The sequence below is a fragment of the Bubalus kerabau genome, chromosome 15 (assembly GCF_029407905.1).
Source record: "Bubalus kerabau isolate K-KA32 ecotype Philippines breed swamp buffalo chromosome 15, PCC_UOA_SB_1v2, whole genome shotgun sequence".
NCBI lineage: Eukaryota > Metazoa > Chordata > Mammalia > Artiodactyla > Bovidae > Bubalus > Bubalus kerabau.
The window spans coordinates 41,719,589-41,741,780 of NC_073638.1; the positions used below are offsets into that span (position 1 = coordinate 41,719,589).

The 22,192-nt window shown below is 45.1% G+C and overlaps 1 long non-coding RNA gene across 1 annotated transcript in view; it reads right to left on the reverse strand.

Annotated features, from left to right (window-relative positions):
* Positions 1 to 712: 712 nt before the first annotated feature.
* LOC129628947 (uncharacterized) overlaps positions 713 to 22,192 on the reverse strand; it is a 38,225-nt gene continuing 16,745 nt past the window's right edge. The window contains exons 3-4 of the long non-coding RNA XR_008703016.1: positions 10,284 to 10,414; positions 713 to 2,519 (exon numbers count right to left, since the gene is read on the reverse strand). This is a non-coding gene — a long non-coding RNA (uncharacterized LOC129628947). The remainder of the gene's footprint in view (positions 2,520 to 10,283; positions 10,415 to 22,192) is intronic.

A 22,192-nucleotide genomic window follows, 5' to 3' on the forward strand; every position in this document is an offset into this window, starting at 1 on the left:
CACTAAAGGCTATATGTCATGAAGTCATCTGGAGGACTCAATCAAAAATGTATTAAAAAGCTCTATTTTCAAAAGTAATATACATGTAATTATCCTTATTTCTTCCCCACATTTTTCAGTGTTTTCCAAATTATCTACAATATTAATTTTAAAAAGAAAGATTATACAGAACTTTTAAACAAATGGTACCTTTTACCTATCAAATCAGCAAAGCTTTCATTTCTTACTCCAGCACTAAAGGGTACACAGAGATTAGCCCTGTCAGGCACTGGCAGTGGAAGTATGAATTAGAACTAACTTTCTGAAAAATTATTTGGCAACAGCCATCAAGAGGCTTAAAAACAGTCTATATCTCTTGTCCCAGTAAATCCACTTCTCAGAAACTATGTAAAAGAATCATTAGCTCTGCAGTTAAGAATAATTAATAAGGCACTTTGTAGCAGAATTTTACTTAACTATTCCTGAAAACTAGAAACAACTAAATGTTGTCCAATGAGAAATGGTTAAATAGCTTACAGTACTCCTTACAATAAAATGTCATAAAGGCCCTTAAAATCAACTTTTCAAAGAATACTTAATGAACTGAGCAAATATTTGTAGTATAATATAAAGTAAACCAAATAGAATATTACACTGAATAAGTAATAAAATTCCATTTTTTAAACACAGATAGACACACAGAGAAAGAAAAACTCACAAAACCATTAACCACATTCCCTCTGGATGATGGGATATAAATATTCTTTATAATTTTTTCTGCATTTTAAAATTAATTACAATGAGATTACTTTCTTTTACCACCTGAAAATGCTGTTGCAAATAAAAACATAAGTAAATATTTAAAGTTGTAGGTTTTTACAGTCCACTTTGTCACCGTGGTAGCAATTATTTACACATACCTGTATCAAACCCTCTCTCGTTAGTGATTCGAAGCTTTTATTAGCTTTACATTTCTTTAACTGGTTTTTGTGCTTTCTGCAGCATCTTTCCAATCCTAAATTCCCCATCTTACATTTTTCCTTTGATTCATTTTCACGTAATTTGGAGGCGAAATTGAGTCATTTTATAGAGAAAGTACTTGGGTTATACCTTTCTTAGCCTTTGGAGATGAGAGAATGTTGTCATCGATTGATGACAACGTGGCTAGGTGTCTTGGTTCATTCGGGCTGCTGCAACAAAATACCATAGACTAGGTGGCTTATAAACAACAGAAATTTTGTTTCTCACAGTTCTAGAGGCTGGGAGTCCAAGATTCCATGTCTGGTGAGGGCTTACTTCTTTGTTCATATAACCTCACATGGTGCACAGCAGGAGGGAACTTTCTGGAGTCTCCTTGAAACTGTTATTTGCTAAGTTGTGTCCAACTCTTTGTGACCCCATGGACTGTAACCCACCAAGTTCCTCTGTCCATGGGATTTCCCAGGCAAGAATACTGGAGTGGGTTGCCATTTCCTTCTCCAGGGGATTTTCCCAACCCAGGGATAAAACCCAGGTCTCCTGCATTGCAGGAAGATTCTTTATCATCTGAGCCACCAGGGATTTAAGAGCACTAATCTCATTCCTGAGAGCTTCATTCTCATGACCTAAATACCATCCAAAGGCCCCACCTCCAAATAATACCACCACACTGGGCATTAGATCTCAGTATATGAATTGGGGGTTAGTTAGTTAGTTCAGTCACTCAGTCGTGTCTGACTCTTTGCGACCCCATGAATCGCAGCACGCCAGGCCTCCCTGTCCATCACCAACTACCGGAGTTCACTCAAACTCACGTCCGTCAAATTGGTGATGCCATCCAGCCATCTCATCCTCTGTCGTCCCCTTCTCCTCCTGCCCCCAATCCCTCCCAGCATCAGAGTCTTTTCCAATGAGTCAACTTTTCACATGAGGTGGCCAAAGTACTGGAGTTTCAGCTTTACCATCATTCCTTCCAAAGAACACCCAGGACTCCTGTAGAATGGACTGGTTGGATCTCCTCGCAGTCCAAAGGACTCTCAAGAGTCTTCCCCAACACCACAGTTCAAAAGCATCAATTCTTCAGTGCTCAGCTTTCTTCACAGTCCCTCTCTCACATCCGTACATGACCACAGGAAAAACCATAGCCTTGACAAGACGGACCTTTGTTGGCAAAGTAATATCTCTGCTTTTGAATATGCTATCTAGGTTGGTCATAACTTTCCTTCCAAGGAGTAAGCGTCTTTTAATTTCATGGCTGCAGTCACCATCTGAAGTGATCCTGGAGCCCAAAAAAATAAAGTCTGACACTGTTTCCACTGTTTCCCCATCTATTTGCCATGAAGTGATGGGACTGGATGCCATGATCTTCATTTTCTGAATGTTGAGCTTTAAGCCAACTTTTTCACTCTCCTCTCTCACTTTCATCAAGAGGCTTTTGAGGTCCTCTTCACTTTCTGCCATAAGGGTGGTGTCATCTGCATATCTGAGGTTATTGATATTTATCCCAGCAACCTTAATTCCAGCTTGTGCTTCTTCCAGCCCAGCGTTTCGCATGATGTACTCTGCATATAGGGGATGCACAAACATTCAATTCATAGCATTAGTTGAGAGATCTCTATTTCTATAGGCATTTGTACAATTGACTTCTCAGATTTATTATTTCAGAGAAGAAGTCTAACATTAGTTAGATTCCTCTAAAATTATCCTTAGTTTTTCAGCTTATTTGCTTCTGGGACTCCTACATCCTTGAAATTGAATTATAGCATGACTCTAGTGACCCTGGAAACCAAGTGCCAGAAATTAGAGCAACAGCCAAAGCCCAGATCAAATGAGTAAGCTTTCACTGAAGGTTTCTCCACTATACAATCATCTACATTCTACTCAGAGTTCAGACTCACCTCTTTACCACCTCTTCACTTTTGTTGCAATAAATACAATTGCAGACAAAACCTTATTTCTTGGTCTCTTAATTTCTGCAGGATGAACCCCTAGAAATGAAACTGCTGCATCATGAGCATGTTTCCCACCCACATTCAGTAAGTGCCTTTAACAAGTATTTCTACAAGTAATACGAGAAAGTCCTTTCCCCAGCAAAAACCTCTATGAATTATTACCCCTGTTTAATTTTTCCCAGCAGGGTGTGTGAGAGGTCTTATCTCATTGTACTGCTGATTTGCACTTCCCTAACATCTTTCACATTGTATCTGGATTTCGTCTTGGATGAATTGTCTATTCACATCCTTTGTTTATTTTCCAACTGGGATGTTTTTCTTTGTCAGTTTGTAGAGATGTTTAACAGAGAAAGCAATGGCACCCCACTTCAGTGCTCTTGCTTGGAGAATCCCATGGATGGAGGAACCTGGTGGGCTGCAGTCCATGGGGTCGCTAAGAGTCGGACACGACTGAGCGACTTCACTTTCACTTTTCACTTTCATGCATTGCAGAGGGGAATGGCAACTCAGTCCAGTGTTCTTGCCTGGAGAATCCTGGGGACGGGGGAGCTTGGTGGGCTGCCGTCTATGGGGTTGCACAGAGTCGGACACGACTGAAGCGACTTAGCAGCAGCAGCAGCAAAGGTGTTAAAATATTTTGAACATTAATCCTTTATCTGTTTTATAGGTTGCCACTTTTTCCCAGTCTATCATTTGTCAAGTAGATATGACTATCTTTCCATTATACTATCTACATTTATTGTCTTGGTTTAAAGATCTCCCAAGCCACCAAGTCCTAAATACACTCTCTTAAATTTTGCTCTTGTATTATTTTGTCCATATTTTACATTTAAATGCTTGACCCATCTGAAATTTATTTTAATATGTAGAGTTCTCTTCCATTTTCTTTTGGATGGATAGGGTCAGTTGGAGAACACAATATAATACACAAGCCAATCCTTTTCTTCTCACCAGGGCTGGTGTCATAGATGTGTTTTTTACTTGTGCAGTCATATGGGGCCTCACTATGTGTCTGGTTTAATGCTCTGACCTTGAAATTCTTAATAATTTGATCTTTCAGTTTGTGTTTTGTAAGTAAATTCCAATGGCGCGCTGAGTAGGGGACTTGGATCCTCAGCACAGTTCCATCCCTCTCTGCCTCTCTGCCTCCTTGGGATGGTTCTGGGCCTCTACCTTGCCTGGTGCCTGGTGCCCTGGCCCTGCTCAGCTTCCCCCTTGCCACCTCTGCTCTTCTTCAGACCTTTGCAGACACACAAGGTCTCAAAGAATTTAGCTGTCTGCACCCTTTCTGAAAAAGAAACTGGGAGATATACTCCAGCAAAACAAGAGTAAAACAAGATAGAGGAAAATAGTGAGTTCTAGAAATAAAAACCCAGCGTGGTAATGAGAAAGAGGAATTCAATAAAGAATCAGCTGGTCCTGAAGCTAGACAACAACTAGTCCAAACCACGTCAAGAGGACAGAATATGTACCAAGGGAAAGAAAGGAAACTGCTAGATTCCCTAGTGTGCTTGCTTGACCTTACTCTGAAGAGCTTTATAGCTCTGTGGAAGAGATGGTGCAAATGGGGAAAATGTTCACCAAAAAATCCCTGGAAACTGAAAAAATAAGACAAATTATTAACTCCAAGGAAAACTAAATGCCTTGAAAGTATTCATAGATTACCTATTGGCTGCTGCTGCTGCTAAGTCGCTTCAGTGGTGTCCGACTCTGTGTGACCCCATAGACGGCAGCCCACCAGGCTCCCCTGTCCCTGGGATTCTCCAGGCAAGAACACTGGAATGGGTACCTGTGGTATAATTATGTGGTCATAAGCTGGTAAATACTGAATGTTGATCTAAGAATTATGGTGTGGTAACTCTTTGGAGAGAAGTTTGGGTGGGAGGGAGAAAAGGAGTACGAGAACTGGAAGATTACTTCATCTCCATTGTGGGATGTTAATAGGGAATGTCTAAAATTGAAAGCGTGACAAAGACATGACAGAATAAGCCTGTTATTTAAAAATAAGGATATACGTGCCTGTAGAAACAGCTAGAGTTAAATGTGTCTCTGGGAAGCAGAAATCAGGCCTGAGTTTCTGGGAGCAGGCAAAAGTGGTTGTTTTTCTTTAAAATCTGTATAGTATTCTTTGGCTTTTTAAACTATATAGTCATATTGCTTTCTTAAAATAAAAATTAATTTTTTTTAAGTAATAGGCATGTAAACCCAGAATGTGGCTCCCTTCACATAAATGAGAGCAGCTCTAGTCATTCATTACTCTTGCCTGGCAAATCCCATGGATGGAGGAGCCTGGTGGGCTGCTGTCCATGGGGTCGCTGGGAGTCGGACACGACTGAGTGACTTCACTTTCACTTTTCACTTTCATGCATTGGAGGAGATGGCAACCCACTCCAGTGTTCTTGTCTGGAGAATCCCAGGGATGGGGGAGCCTGGTGGGCTGCCATCTCTGGGGTCGTACAGAGTTGGACATGACTGAAGCGAGTTAGCAGCAGCAGCAGCTAGTCATTCATTGAAGGCTTTTAATGTCCAGACCAATCTCTGTCCAGTTTGATTGCCAGCACTTAGGTGTTGATCAGTTTTATTGATTAGCTTTATTTACTTCAATTCTGTGAAACTATTCAAGAATTGGGCTTCCCTTGTGGCTCAGCTGGGGTTGGGAAGATTCTCTGGAAAACGGAAAGGCTACCCACTCCAGTATTCTGGCCTAAACAATTTCATGGACTGTATAGTCCATGGGGTCCAAAGAGTTGGACATAACTGAGCAAGTTTCACTTCACTTCAGTTCATCCAAGAACTGCATGACCCAAAGACAGTTTATCTTTAATTTCAGCATTTTTAAAAATTAGTCAATCATTTTTCATGTAATTTTCATAACAGTCTCTGATCTGCTTATTAGTGTTTCAGTTCCCACACCTGTTATCATCTTTTCCATTTCTTTCAACTCCTATTTTCTTTAAATCCCAAGAGTGCTTTTCCAAATTCGACCTCTGCTACAAAGGCAGAACTTGCCTCTCAGCTTTCAGCACTTGACCCATTTTTAATAAATAGCCTAGGACATTTTAACACCAAGAGGGAGAGAAAGATCAAGGTTCTTCCTTAAAGAATAATAAAGAAAACCAGACTTACAGAGAGCAATCATCGCTAGCAATTGAAACCTAGCATGAGAGTCTCTATGTTGTACTTAACATAGTTATATTTATTTCTGAATTATCATTTCATGCATGTTTAGTAACAATTCAATTATTTTAACACAGGATTTTGATGGGAGAAGAGTGACTAGACCAGTGTCTCTCAATCACCTGGGAAGCTTTTAAAAGTACTAATACCAGAGAGGGTTTCACCCTGAGAGATGCTGATTTAACTGGTCTGGGTACAGCATGGTCATAAGAATTTTTTTCATTCCCATTGTTATTCTAACATGCAAAAAAATTGGGGTACCACCATACGGGATCATGTCCCAAGTGTCTCTCTCAGTTCAAACATATAAGAATAATCTAATTCAATAACCATAATTCAGGCACTGAATTCACCTGGTAGCATGTGCCCTTATGGCATATGAATTCCTGGAGGAAATAACCAGCTGCTGCTGCTGCGGCTGACGAGTCACTTCAGTCGTGTCCGACTCTGTGTGACCCCATAGATGGCAGCCCACCAGGCTCCTCTGTCCCTGGGATTCTCCAGGCAAGAACACTGGAGTGGGTTGCCATTTCCTTCTCCAATGCATGAAAGTGAAAAGTGAAAGTGAAGTTGCTCAGTCATGTCTGACTCTTCGCGACCCCATGGACTGTAGCCTACCAGGCTCCTCCGTCCATGGGATTTTCCAGGCAAGAGTACTGGAGTGGGGTGCCATTGCCTTCTCCAGAAATAACCAAAGGGTCTTGCAAAATTAAACCTTAAAGTTGCAGGAACTGTCAAACCGCCACCCCTGGGCCTCCTCCTCATTTGCAATAGGTTACCAAAATGGCGGGCCAAGGAGAGCATAGACAGGCTCATAATGCCCCCCCTATTATGTCTCTTCACAGACAGTGTTTATTTCCAGACAAGCAGTTTATTCAAATTACAACATTGCCCATTTTAGAGCCACCCTGACTGTCCAAACAACCAGCTCTTAGCTCCCCAGCCAGGGATCAAAACCAAGCCCCCTACATTGGAAGCACAGTCTTAACCATGGGACTGACAGGAAGTCCCTTCCCTGCATTTTTTAATCAAAGAATTGGATTGTCCAATTCTGGTTAATTCTAAGTCTTTTGGTTGTGGTCCCTAGCACATTCAATGAACAAAGGTTTTATGGAGCCCATTTCCTATGTGGAATTAGAGGACATTTTGTAAGCATATGCGACATGGCTCTTCAACAAGTACAATATTGTCTGCCCCCTCAAAAAGCATGTGTTTGGAGAGGATGAATCAAGTCCCACAGCTGAGACCCGAGATTGGTGACTGCTGTCAGCAGTTGGAGCCTATTAGTGAAGCAGACAAGGGGGCTGCTGAAAGGAGGGCTTACTGAACAGACTAGGCCAGGGAGAGCATGTCTGAACTGCAGCAGGCAAGGGGTAGGTGCCATTGGGATCTGGAGCCCAGGTAGAAGGAACCAGGCTAACATGGGGCCATACTGGCCTGACTTCCAGAATAGAATCACTACTAGACTCTTAGGAATGCAGAAATAGATTTAGGGAACATAAAAGGGAGCAAGAGAAAAAAGAATGTTGTGATTGTCTTCCTGCAGATCATCAGCAGTCCCGTCAACTTGCTGAAGCAGTAGGGTGAGGAGAAAGGACCCAGGGAGCATCTCTGGGGCCACAGCATCTCAGAGCCAGAGGCCTCCAAGAGCAGGAAGAAAGCCCTCACGAAATAACCTCAGCCCTAAGGAAAGCCATCTACCCAAGCCACAGTCTGCAGCCCCTGCTCATACCTGGATGGTATGTCCCCATTTTCTCCATAACCAGTGTGAGTGTAGTCAGGCCATTGTTCAGGAGCTCAGCTCAGACCTGAGTGAAGGGGAGCACACTCAGAGTGCCCCCAAGCCTGGGCCAGGCAGGGGCAGGAAACCATCACTAAGTAATGACTGCAACCGTACTTAAGTGGAAACAGAAGGCCACAGCTGGTCAGCCCTTGGAAGGCTGGACCAATTTCTAATTTTCCTTGTTGTACTAAAGAACCAACATCTTTGAGCTAATGCATAAGATGAAATATCATCCAAAATCCATCCCAGTTATTATGAAAACTGAGAATTGTTATCCTCCTCCATACACGTTTAAAATAATCTTGATCTCTAAATATTGGAAAGTCAGACCCAATCCTCCTAAGCCAGCCCCTTTAGTTCCTAAACCCTTTGAAAGCTGAGAGTTCCAGAAAAATGCTGGCCTTTCTTCCTAGGTTCTAAGTATTGGAAAATCTCTACAAATTTGCCAAAGATATTAAACAGAATCACAGAGTTATGGTCTGTAATATCTCAGTTATCAACTATTTACTGAGCACCTATTTTAAATGAGGGACTGAGGATACAGAAATAAATCAGTCTGAACAGCTGCCTCCAGAGGCCCTCAGTGAGGGGGAGATGTAGAAATAGATTATCTCAGTACAATACCACTCATGTAAACCACAGACATACGAGTAAGTGACAGGGAGTTAGACCCTGCATGAGGAAAGGCTTCCTTGAGGAAGGGGTCCTGGAGCCTAACAATGAAGAAAGAGTAAAATAAAAGTTGAAACACTAGCTGTGATATTTCATAAACCACAATGTTCGCACAGGAGTGAGGGGGGTTGTGGAGGTTGGGGAATAATGCAGTGTTCATGACAGAAGGTCTAAGCAAAGGGTGGCCAGAAGGCCAAGAGCTGGTTCTAGAAGAGAAGAGCTCATGTTAATAGCCAGGGTTCAACCCCCTGAAGCCTCAGAGAAACTGGAAGTCCCCACTGTCACTCCCACCCACCCAACTCAAGACCCAAACAGCCCACTACATGGAGATGCAACTGGGTCAACACACTTTTCCCCTGGGAGACAAACAGTGTGAATCTATCAGCCACCTTAAGTTTCATCATTTCCATCCTAAGAGCTCAGGCTACAAGGGTTAGAACTTAGATTGGGAGGGAGATGGAGAAAGGAAAGGAAAGAGAAGAGGAGGGAAGGAGGACATTCACATAGGCCATTCTCACCACCTCTTCTCCCAGCCCTCACACACAGCCTCCCTCTCTAAGGGCATCAAAGCCACGACGGGCTGCCCCCACTGACGAGGGCCCTAAGCCTCAGGGTCAGGGACATGCAGAGCAAGGATTCTCTATGTTGGACCCTGCGCTGGTTCCCAAGAGAGGCTGTAACAAAGGATCACAAACAAGGTGGCTTAAAACAACAGAAAATTATTCTGTCACAGCTCTGGAGGCTCAAAGTCCAAAATGAAGATGTCTGTAGGGCTTACACTTCCTCTGAGACTCTGGACAGAGTCCTTCCTCGCCTCTTCCAGCTTCTGGTGGTGCTCAGCAATCGTTGGCATGACTTGGCTTGCAAGCACATCACCGCAGTCTCCACCTCTGGCATCATGTGGTGTTCTCCCTGTGACTCTGGCTCCACACAGGATTCTCCTTTTCTCATAAGGATACCAGTCACGTTGGATGAGAGCCCACCCTAATGATCTCATCTGAACTTGATTACATCTGCAAAGACTCTATCTCCAAATAAGGTCACATTCCCAAGTACCAGAGTACTGTGGACTTCAACATACCATTTAGGATGACACAGTTCTACCCGTAGCTGCCCCTTTATTCCCTCCCCCTCCAGGACTTGTGGCAATAACTAAGGAGAAACTGCACATCTTTCCCAGAAAAGATAAGCATGTCATTCCCAAGCTAGTCACCCTCAGTGAATCTGGAAGGCAAAGCAAGGGGACACCCTGTCTTCTGGTCCTTCTAGAATATATAATAACATGCTGACTCACCGGTGGCTGTGGGATTGGGCATTTCTCTGTTAAATCGTCCTGTGCTCACCCTGACTGACAGCTTCGCAATCCAGGGAGTCCTATGGAAGCTGCAGTCAGGCCCTGGTTACATAAGCCCTCTCCCCTCAGAGCCCAGATTTCCTCATCTGTAAAGTCTAAAGAGACTCCTGGTGTCTGATGGTGACTATAAAGGGGGCACATCCGGCCCACATCAACTCCACATCCGAATCCCCAATTAATACACAGCCATTCAGCAAGTGTCGCTTGAGATCTACAGGAAGGCTCGTTAGAGTGCCTGAAGCACCTCCCTGGGGACAGTGCGTATCTCAGGATGCAGATTCTGAATTGAGATCATAACGAAGCTCCTGCTCTGCTCCTCCCAGGAGCCCGTGCTTTGTATTCACACAGAATATCTGGACACCCACGCGGACACCACTAACATACATACGCATGAGAAATCGTGGCGGGTGAGAGCCAAATGCAGCACAGTGTCTGAATTACAGAAGAGGTGGAATCACTCAGCAACCAGTGTCCTCTTGGCTTCAGTCTGGCAACTGCATAGAAGCTAAACAGCTTCCCCTACAGAAGGAAGAGAAAGAATCTATAGCCCAGCAGGACAGAGACGGGAACAACACACAGTTAGGGGCCCTTGAGGGTCAGCAGGGCCATCCAAGAACCACAGCCACAGGCCACAGCATATCGAGCAGTCAGCCATGCGCCAGTTCAGCAGGGCCCTGCTGGGGGCTGGGGAGTGAGAGGATGAGTCCAAACTCTCCAAGGAATTATGCACCCCCACCCCTGAGGGAACTAGGCAGAGAATCAGGACCCAACCACGCGGCTCAATCATGCTAGGGCAGGACTCCCGGGTATGGAAGCCCATACCCTGCAAAGGATCTAATGGGGAAGACGTTGCCTGAATGAGAGGGTCGGGAGGGCAAACATGAAGTGAGAGAAGTGGGAATTCAGTGACCAAGGACAAGCCATGTGATGGGTGAGACGGTATTTGACTTAGGGGGCTCTGGAGCCTCAGGGTTCCCCCTGGCAGGTGAACCATCAGGCCCCTGAGTAGCAACTGCAACCCCACCCCCACTGCCATTCCTCACCCTGGGTCAAGCAGGCTGGACCCCACAGGGCTGGAGGGCAGAGGCAGACTACACTGTGTGCATATGACGCAGTGTGCACGCGTCCCCTGCTCTCCTCTGCCCCACCCATCTTCCCCTTACCCCATCTGTTGGTAAAAAGGCAGTGTCATCAGAGGACAAGATCTGGGCTCAGCCTTTACTGGGCAAATAATACTGAGCAAATTATTTAACCAGACTAAGTCGCTATATCTTCATCTGTAAAATGGGAAAGTAATAGTATCTGCTTCCCAGAACCACTGGGAAGACTGAGATAATGCATGTAAGTAACATAAGGGTGGACATAGTACCTGACATACAATAAGCCCTAATAGATACATATCCCATAGCCCTTATAGAAAATGAGAATGAAGGGAACACTGTCTGCAGGACAGAACCCAGAGTCAGTCCTGAAATCCCTCAACCTGGCAGATTCCGTGCACCAACGGCACGTGGAGCCCCCGAAGGCGCTGCTTTATGTCTAGAGATGAAACAGCTAACAGAAGGCCTCTTTTTCCAGCTCAAAGGAGCCTGCTCATCCTCATGCTAGTAGCTCTGGAAAAGGTGCTCTCTTACTGCCTCACACAACGTGTCCCCAGCTAATTAACAGTCTGGCTGCTCAATAATACAAATGAATTTACTTACAAAACAGAGACCCACAGAAAACAAACTCATTATGGTTGCCAGGGGGAAGAATGAGGGGAAGCTATGGTTAGGGAGTTTGCGATGGACATGTACACACTGCTATATGTAAAATGAATACCCAACAAGAATCTACCTTATAGCACATGGAACTCTGCTCAATGTTATGTGGCAGCCTGGATCGGAGGGGAGTTTAGGGGAAAATGGATACATGTATATGTACGGCCGAGTTCCTTTGCGGTTCACCTGAAACTATCACATTGTTTGTTAATTGGCTATACCCCAATACAAAAAAGGTTTTTTAAAAATGTGATGTATATGTATATTACCATATGTGAAATAGATCGCCAGTCCAGGTTTGATGCATGAGGCAGGGTGTTCAGGGCCAGAGCCCTGGGATGACCCTGAGGGATGGGATGGGGAGGGAGGTGGGAGGGGGGTTCAGGATGGGGAACACATGTACACGCATGGCTGATTCATGTCAATGTATGGCAAAAACCACTACAATATTGTAAAGTAATTAGCCTCCAATTTAAATTAATTAATTTTTTAAATGTGATATATATAAACATGGAATATATATGTATATGTATACAAAAATATATGTGTGTATATGTATTCATAAATATATATGTATATAAAAATGGAATATTATTTAGCCTTTAAAATAATAATATATTTTTTAAAAAACAGTCTGGCTGCTGCCCTGGGTGACTGATGGCTGCCCCTCCTCTCTCTGGGAGGCTGGGGGCAGGGCATGTCTCAGGGAAGATGGCCCACACCCCCTCCACCACCCACTTCACTCATTGAAAACAGAAGATGCTGAGGGGTGTGCGTCCCCCTTACAGAGCTCAGACAGCTCAGAGGCATGGCCTGGCCTCACTGTGGTCTGACAAAAGAACATCCGTTGGTATAAGGCAGACCCTCATGACTGTCCTGATAAACTCAGAACCACTCAACTGGCTTCCCCCTAGATAACTTTGCTAGGTTACCACTGGGAAGAGAGCAGAGAAGCAAGGAGAGATTAACAGCCTTTTCTTCTTAAATGAAGACGCCTAACTAAAACCTTTGTCTTTGCCACCAGCCCATCCTAGCTTTCCACAGGGGCTGGAATCTTTTCGCGGGTTCTCCGTGCATTCGTCTTGATCAGTGCTGCTGTTGAGCTGTCTCCCTTCTTCCACAGCCCTCTTCCTAGGGATTGCAGGGTGCTATCCAGGGAAGCAACTTGATCATAAGAGCATTTTCCAAGGTGGACCCTGCTCCCCAGCCTCCAACATCTTTATGTGTGTATGTGCGTGCTAAGTTGCTTCAGTCATGTCTAACTCTTTGCGACCTCATGGACTGTAGCCCTCCAGGCTCCTCTGTCCATGAGATTCTCCAGGCAAGAATACTGGAATGGTTTGCCATGCCCTCCTCCAGAGGATCTTCCCTACCCAGGGATCAAACCTGCAGCTCCTGCACTGCAGGCAGATTCTTTACCACTGAGCCACCAGGGAAGTCCCAATGACTTTATAGTAAATGACTATCCATAGCAACAAATTCTGAAATCTTAGAACAGTTGAAAAACGGACCCACCTAAAAGCTGAGTGTGAGTGCTACCATTTTATAAACTGCCTGCAATTACTAAAAGGGGCGGGTCTTTTTTATTTAAGAGAAACATTAGTCATGGAATTGTAGCATTTTAAGGCTGCAAACTTTGAGTGCCTACTGCTTGGTTTTATTTATATATTACATTTGGAGGCCCTACCGTATTTCAGAAAGGTTTAACATATTCACATCGCAAATGCCTGTCTAAGCAGGGCTGTTTTGTGGGTCAGAGGTGGGGCTGTAGGCGTCGAGGGAAGAGCCCTGGAAAGGGAGAGAGAAATCTGGGACTCCAGTTCTCAGCTCTGTAGCTAACTTGAGTGTGACCTGGTTCACTCAGCTCCCTCCATGCTGCTCTAGTGAGTGACAGTACAGAGGAGAGGTTGAGTCAGAGATCTTGGCTGCAAGCAACAGAAAGGACTGGCTGAATTAAGCAGAAGGGAATTTACTGCTCCGATTGCAGGATCAGAATCAGGGGATGTTGGAACACCCGGCTTGGACTAGACTTGCTAGGACCTAAGGTAGCCAAGCCACCAAAACCTAGGCAACACACGTGATACTGACGGCCCAATCAGCAGAAGGCTGCTGTTGCCCCTAACAACCTCCCACCAATCCAACTTAGCCTTGCCCGACATTTGCTCTGGGACTCACTGAAAAAAATTCAGCCCCGTTGGCTGAGCAAAGGTCACAGCCCACCGACTCTTAAGGTGGGCACTCAGTGGGAAAAAAATTAAGCTCTCTGGCCTTTGACTTTTAAAATGAGAGAGTACAGTGACAGACCATGTGAGGAAAGTCATTCTTTGGTGGTGGTTTCACTTTTGGTGGTGGTTCTCCAAGGGTGGTCTCCGACCAGCAACATCAGCATCATCTGAGAATTTTTTAGAAACTGCATTCTCAGGCCCCACCCCAGATCTACTAAATTGGAAACTCTGGGCCGAGAGGCCCAACAATCTGTTTCAACAAGCCCTTCAGGTGACAGTAATACACACCAGTCTGAGTGTAATACACCTCCACCCAACTGCCCTACAAAAAATCCAAAGGCTACTTAAAAGGTTGAATGTCTGCCATCATGTTAAAATAACAATTGGCCAGTTTTAATGGGTGAAAAGCCAGAGTTTGGAACCAACTGGCAAGTAAACAAAAATAAAATATTGGGGTAAGGGGTTTCTTTAGACAAAATTTTTTTCCTACTGATGTGTGACAGTGTGCTTGCTGTGTAAACACAGCTTCGAAACAAAGTCGACCCTTCCAACCACACTGCCACCTCTTCACCTTCCTACAAAAACCCTGGACCCGCCTGTTTCTCAGGCCCCACTCCAACTCCCTCCTGCGTTCCCTCCAATTACAAGACCCAGAAAACAGCCCTTCTAGCATGCAAATCTAAAACCTTCCTGTTCCCTTTCTTCAGACAATGCTAATGAACTGTCAATATCAGAACTGTACATTGAGATACTCAGAAGCAAACAAACTGCCATCCCCTGGCCTTCTGTCACCTCTGCCCTTCAGGCCATAGTGCCTTTCCTGCTCCAGCAGCTGGAAGCTGGCTTAATGGCTGAGTCCTCTCAGCTCCAACTAGCCCTTGCCTCTCGGCCAGGTGGAAACTGCGTCTGAAGTCTGAAAGGTTTAGACTGAGCTGGAGGGACACCATGTGGCCATACTTGGTATGACACCCCAAGCCAGGGGCTTCTGTTTTTTCTTTTTTGGCGGGACCACAGGGCCTTGGGGATCTTAATGAACCTGGGTCCTCAGCAGTAAGAGCGTGAAGGCCTGTACACGGACTAGCAGGGGGTTCCCAGGCTTCTGTTCTTTAGGTGATCTTTTTGTAAAGACTATGAAATAATGACCTGAGGATATGTGGTGAAAGTTAAAAAAAAAAAAAAACTGAACCCACAAACATGTTAATGGGATTATTTTTATTTGTTCCTACACTTAAATATTTTCTGACAGTTACAACCACAATACCCTCTCCATGAAGCATCCCTTTCTTTTCCATGGCTCTCTGATCATCAGTATTTTCCATGCTAATTCGAGGTTTTAGCAACTGTTCTCTTCAGTGACAGTCACTAACATGTTACTGCAATGAAATAAAACGAAAAGGCGTTCGACCGTTCAGCAGGCATGTGGTTAAGCGCCCCATTTCGGGAATGACACGGGCAGGGTTTCAAAACCCAGCTCTGCTACTTACTTAGCTGTGTGATCCATGCTGTGTGGGCATGTTTTTAACTTTTCTGTATCTCAGGTTCCTCATCTGTGAAATGGGGAGAGGGAAGACTATGACCTACTGAATAGGGCTGCTATGAGAATGAAATAATAATATGTGAGGAGACTCTCAACACAGGACCAGGCCATACCCCCGCTATCAGCATCATTCTTTTTAAATGCGTCCTCATGGGAACCATCACACACAGTTGATGCCCACTGAGGACCTCTCTTGGATGGGAGCCCTGAAACTGTAAGTCTAAGCATGTCTCATAGCTGGAAAAATGTAAAATGAGGCAGCTGAGATTTCAGAGACTAGGACCTTGGGACAGGCAAACGGGATTCGGGGGCAGGTGCCCTGTCCCCACTCCTCAGCATCATATCAAGCAGTGTGTCCCTGGTCCCCGCTCCTGCCAGTTGCAGCAGGCCCCAGATTCCTCACCTACAAGCCAAAAAAGGAGCTTACCTACAACTGCCTTCTTCTAAAACACAACGTACTCAAAAATGTGGCTACAAACAGGATTCTCTCCAGGACACAGTACCTCACGAGGTCCTTGAGATGCAGTCAAGGTCAGCTTGACTTGTAACTGCCTAAAATCTGCCGTGTACTCTGCCAGAAGTTTCTCTACAGGAAACCATCTTGCTGCCAAGTGAGGCCCAATGAACAAAAGAAAACAGGGAAGAAAAACTCAGAGACCCCCTAGAAGAGGATGTAAGGGAACTCTCCCTCAATGATACCCTCCAGAGAGCCAGACACCCACCTGGAGAACGAGTCTTCATGAGACCCTCTGCTGTGTCAGGCCAGGGGACAGAAGATAAATGGTGCCGTTCCTCTGTCCTCAAGGCCTCAACTTTTTGTCAGAGGCAGGCTTAGGGAGAGACATAGACACATAGAGCAACAACTCTGATAGTTTCATAAGTTATAACACAGGCTGTTCAAGGTGCAGTGGAAACAGAAGTGAGCCATTAATTCTGCCCTGAGCAGTCAGGGAAGGCTTCACTAAGAAGACCTCCTTTTTTTTTTTTTTTAATTGAAGGCTAATTACTTTACAATATTGTAGTAGTTTTTGCCATACATTGACATGAATCCACCACGAGTGTACATGTGTTCCCCATCCTGAACCCCCCTCCCACCTCCCTCCCCATCCCATCGCTCAGGGTCATCCCAGTGCACCAGCCGAGAGCACCCTGTCTCATGCATCGAACCTGGACTGGCAATCTGTTTCACATATGATAATATACCTGTTTCAATGCCATTCTCCCAAATCATCCACCCTCACCTTCTCCCACAGAAGACCTCTTTTAAAGGAGGATCAGATTACAGGTGAGACTCCAACAGGGCTGGATCCACTAGAAAGCTGTTTATTGTAAATCACACAATTACCCCTGAACTAGGACAAGGCCTTGGGCTAGTATGGAGGGAAGGGATGCACCAGAACTGGCCGGGGGTGCGGGGAGGTGGGGAGCAAGCTAAAACAGATTTCCAAGCCCTGCCCAGAAGACCCAGACCCAGTAGGCTTAAAGAGGGGCCCAAGACTCTGAATATTTAGCGAGCCCCTCGCCCAGGATAATGCTACTGCAGGTGATTCACTTTCCCACCGCCCCACAGCCATCCGGGTCACATCCTGGTCACCCTTCCTTCTTATGGATTCTGTGGCTTCTGCCTGGGAGGTTCCTCCCCTTCTGCTCCCCCTTGACTGTCTTCTCTTTCAAGACCCAACAGCTCAAAAACACAGATAAGGGGACTTCCCTATGGTCCAGTGATTAAGCATCTGCCTACCAATGCAGGGGACACAAGTTTGATCCCTAGTCCAGGAAGATGTCACATGCCGTGGGGCAACTAAGCCAGTGAGCCACAACTACTGAAGCCTGCGTGCCTAGAACCCAAGCTCCGTAACAAAGGAAACCACTGCAATGAGAAGCCTTCACACTGCAACCAGAGAATAGCCCCCAACTCACCACAACTAGAGAAAGCCCAAGGGCAGCAATGAAGACTCAGCACAGCCAAAAATGAAATAAATAAATAAAATTTTTAAATATATATATATACTGATAGGTAAACCCTTTCAGACTGCAGAGTATAATCTTGTGCCAGGCACTAAGTTAGTTCTTTACATAGATGATTTCATTCAATCCTCAAAACAACCCTATAGAATAGGTCTCCTAATAAACCCCATTTTCCAGATGAGGAAACTGAGGCACAGAGCAGTTAAGTAACTGGACCCTGGTTGTACTGCTGGGGCTTGTGCTTCATCTGTATCCCCCACTAGACTGCTCACAAGATGTGGCTGAGGCTGTGTCTCTGAAGCCCTAGAGCCTGGGGCAGTGCCCAGCACAGTTGCTCAGTAAATGTTTGTCGAGCAAATAAAAGAATAAACGAACACCGCCTCCTTCCATCCGTGACCCTCAGCCAGCACCCAGGCAATGAATCTGCCCGCTCCCACTGCCACCTCCAGGAAGTACTCAGCAATCAGGGCATAATCCGCCCTGTTGTTGACCAAGTGACCCCGCAGACCAAGGAACATGACTTGCTGGACTGCTGAGCCTTTTTATTTGGCGATACCAGAGAGGGAGCAAAGAAGCCAATGGCCCCCCACTCCAGTACTCTTGCCTGGAAAATCCCATGGACCGAGGAGCCTGGTAGGCTGCAGTCCACGGGGTCACTGAGGGTCAGGCACGACTGAGCGACTTCACTTTCACTTTTTTCTTTCATGCATTGGAGAAGGAAATGGCAACCCACTCCAGTGTTCTTGCCTGGAGAATCCCAGGGACGGGGGAGCCTGGTGGGCTGCCGTCTATGGGGTCGCACAGAGTCGGACACGACTGAAGTGACTTAGCAGAGAGGGAGTGCTCTCTGTCTCAACTGCAGACAGGCCTCCTCAAAGTCTCCTCCTCCTCCTCCTCCGGGCTGCCTGCCAAGCCTCTGCCTCACAGCTGTCTCCCCTCCCGCTCTGGCTCAGTCTCTTCACCCCACCTGCCTTTCTGCTCCCCTCCCAGCATTCTTCCCCCTCCCTTCCCCCTTTATCCTCCTCCCACTTCTCTCTAGGTTTTCCTGCCTCTTTCCTTCTCTCCCTTCCCCACCTCACTCCCTCTCTGCGGCTAGCTCTCTTTCTGTTGATTTGTGTGTGCTGTGCGTGCGTGCGTGCGTGCATATGTGTGTCTGCTGGTCTCTCTCTGTTTCCCTGTCTTTCTGTTTCTCTCTCTGTCTTTCTCTTTCTCCTCTCTTCTCCCCACTTCTTCCCTTCTTCTTCTTCTCCCCAGCCTTCACTGTCGCTCTCCCTTCCGGAACCCAGCATCACTTCCTCCCTGGCCTCTCCCCAACTCCTGGAAGGAGGTCAGTTGGCTGCCCTGGTTCCCTCCTCTCTGCGTCAGAACCTCAAGGCCTGGGGGCCTCTGGGCCCTTCCTGCCAGCCTCCCCGCTTGTATCCCTTAGGCTTCTTTCTCCTCTGAGTCCTCATTAAAGGCTTCTCCTGCCAAATCCTGCCCCACCTCCCTCCTGAGGGCTGCCTCCTCAGGTTGCTGGGGACTGTTCTCCCCGACCTGCCCCGCAGCTCTGTCTCCCCAGCTGCCTGCAGTGGTAGGAGGATCTTATTCCTCAGGCTGGGCCTCAGATCCTGCCAATGTAGGCCCGGGGGCCTCCACTGGCCCCCTCTGCTGCCTTCAGACAAACAGCAGAAATCCTGGAGCAGAGCCAAAGGGGCCGGTCCCTGCTTGGAGGCCACCCAACTGAGAAGCCAAGGGGCCTCCATATGGAGTGCAGCCACCCTGCCAGCCCTGCAGAGAAGCCGTCAACTCCAGCACTTTGAGCCACAGCCTTAGGCCCTCCCCGGGCCTATAGGGCCTAACTGGCTCCACAGGGGCTGGGCCATCCGAGAAGGCCGGGAGCTGCAGGGAGTTCAGGACTGTTCTGCCCTCACCAGATGCCGGCAGAAGCCTTTGTTTCCAGGGCAGAAGCTGTCAGAAGACTCCAAACAGGCTTATGGGTGATAGTGGGGTCCACTGGGGGCTTAGCCAGTAGGCATAAAGCTAGGGCTGCAGGGGAAGAGGAGAGCTCAAGGAGCCCCTACCCCAGATCTCCAGGCAGCTCACTCCATTCCCGTCTTCAGTAAACATTTAACTGAGAGCCCAGTGTGTGCCAGGTACTGGGTGCCAGAGATAAGCAGAACGGTTGTCCCTGCCCTATATGGGCTGGTGAGAGAGAAAAACAACTAAACGGCAAATACAATGTGATAAATGAACTCATAAAAATGGATAATTAGGAAAGGAAACATTGAGCACGTTATGAGCAATGACCAAATGCTGTAAATTGGCAAAAGCATTTTATGTCATCGTATTTCAATCCTCATCTGCACAAAAGGTTTCATCTCCGTTTTGCAGATAAGGAAACTGAGGCTCAGTTATATAACTTAACTGCACAGCTAACAAATAGCAAAGCTAGGATTCCTAACTGCCTAACTGACCCCAAATCACTGCTCCCTACTGATATAAAACACTAAGGACAAATAGAGGGGTGAGGGGGGTTGGGGTATAGGTGGACAGAGTGGGTACGGAGGCTTCACAGAGAAGGTGAAGCCTGCTGGGTGTTTGAAAGATGAATAGGAGCTCCCCTGGCAGCCAAAGAACACAAAGGCAACACAGACCAACAAATGCTGTGTCCAATCTCCTTTGATTTCTTGCAAATTTTTTCTCTAATGAATTTTTTCCCAAGCTATTCAAACTCCAACAACATTTGTTTACTAAGTACCTATAATGTAGCAAGCACTTTTTAAAATTTAAGTATAGTTGATTTACAATATTATATTAGTTTCAGGTGTACAACACAGTGGTTTAATATTTTTGTAAATTATACTCTATTTAAAGTTATTATAAAATAGTGATTGTTTTCCCTGAGTAGTACAATATATCCTGGTAGCTTATTTATTATATATACAGTAGTTTGCACCTTTTAATCCCCTACCCTTACCTTACTCCTCTCCTCTTCCCCTCCCTATTGATAGCCACCAGTTTATTTTCTGAGTCTGTTTTTGTTATGTAATATTCATTCTCTGTTTTTTAGACTCCACATGTAAGTGATAACATCCAGTATGTCTTTCAGCATAATCCCCTATGGGCAGAATTTCTTTTTATGGCTGAGTATTATTCCATTGTATATGTACACCACATCGTTATTCGTTCATCTGTTGATGGACACTTAGGTTGCTTCCACATCTTTGCTGCTGTATATCATGCTGCTATGAACATTAGGGTGCGTGTGTCTTTTCAAATTAGTATTTTTGTTTTCTTCAGATAAATACCCAGCAGTGAATTGCTGGATCATACGACAGTTCTATTTTTAGGTTTTTGAAGAACGTCATACTGTTTTCCTGGAGAAGGAAATGGCAACCCACTCCAGTGTTCTTGCCTGGAGAATCCCAGGGACGGGGCACCCTGGTGGGCTGCCGTCTATGGGATCGCACAGAGTCGGACACGACTGAAGCGACTCAGCATACTGTTTTCCGTAGCGGCTGCAGCAATTTACATTTCCACCAACAGTATACAAAGGTTCCTTTTCCTCTACAACCTTGCTAACACTTGGTATTTGTATACTTTTTCATGATAGCTCCTTCTGACCAATGTAAAGTGATATCTAATTATGGTTTTGAGTTATATTTCTCTGGGGATTAGTGATGTTGAGCATCTTTTCATGTGGCTATTGGCCATCTGTATATCTTCTTTCAAAAAATGTCTATCAGGTCTTCTGCTCATTTTTAAACTGGGTTGTTTGGTTTTTTGATATTGAGTTGTATAAACTGTTTCTATATTTTGGAAATTAGCTCCTTATCAGTTACTTTATTTGCAAATGTTTTCTCCCAATCAGTAGGTTGTCTTTATTTTGTTGATGATTTGCTCTGCTGTGCAAAAGCTTTTAAGTTTAATCAAGTCACACTTGTTTATTTTTATTTTTGCTTCCTTTGCCTTGGGAAACAGATCCAAAAAAGTTGTTGCTACAATTTATGTCAGAGAGTGTTCTGCCCATATTGTCTTACAGGAATTTTATGATGTCCATTCTTATGTTTACATCTTTAATTCATTTTGAATTTATTTTTGTATATGGTGTGAGAAAATGTTCTCATTTCACTCTATTACATATAGCTGTCTAGATTTCCCGGCACCACTTATTTAAGAGACAGTCTTTTTCTCCTTTGTATAATCTCTCCTCTTTTGTCAAAGGTTAATTGACCCTATGCGTGTGGATTTCTCTATGGGCTCTCTGTTCTGTCCTATTGGTCTCTGTGTCTTTTTTGTGCCAGTACCATAATGTTTTGATGACTGTAGTTTTGTTAGCATAATCTGAAGTCAGGGAGTGTGTGATATGTCCAGCTTTGTTCTTTTTTCTCAAGATTGTTTTGGCTATTCAGGGTCTTCTGTGGGTCCATACAAATTTTAGGATATTTATTGGTTTGAGTTCTGTGAAAATTGTCATGGATATTTTGATAGGGGTTGCATTAAATCTGTATATTGTTTTGGGCGGTATGCCATTTTAACAATATTAATCCTTCCAGACCATTTAATGGACTTTTTACATCTAAATTTCTGGCCACTAAAATTTGCAAAAAACGTAATTTTCAATTCAGAAATTTCCTTAGGATCCTAACATGACTGAGCTCATTAAAAAAAAAAAAAAGGGCAATTAGCATTTAACAGTAATCTTAAAGTCAAGTTTGAAGAGGAAAAGAAAATCACTTATAAAGCCACCATCCTAACACAGCTTTTTCAGTCATTCTGTTTGCTTCCAATTCTTGTTCATAAATGTGTAACCATTTAACGTGAGCAG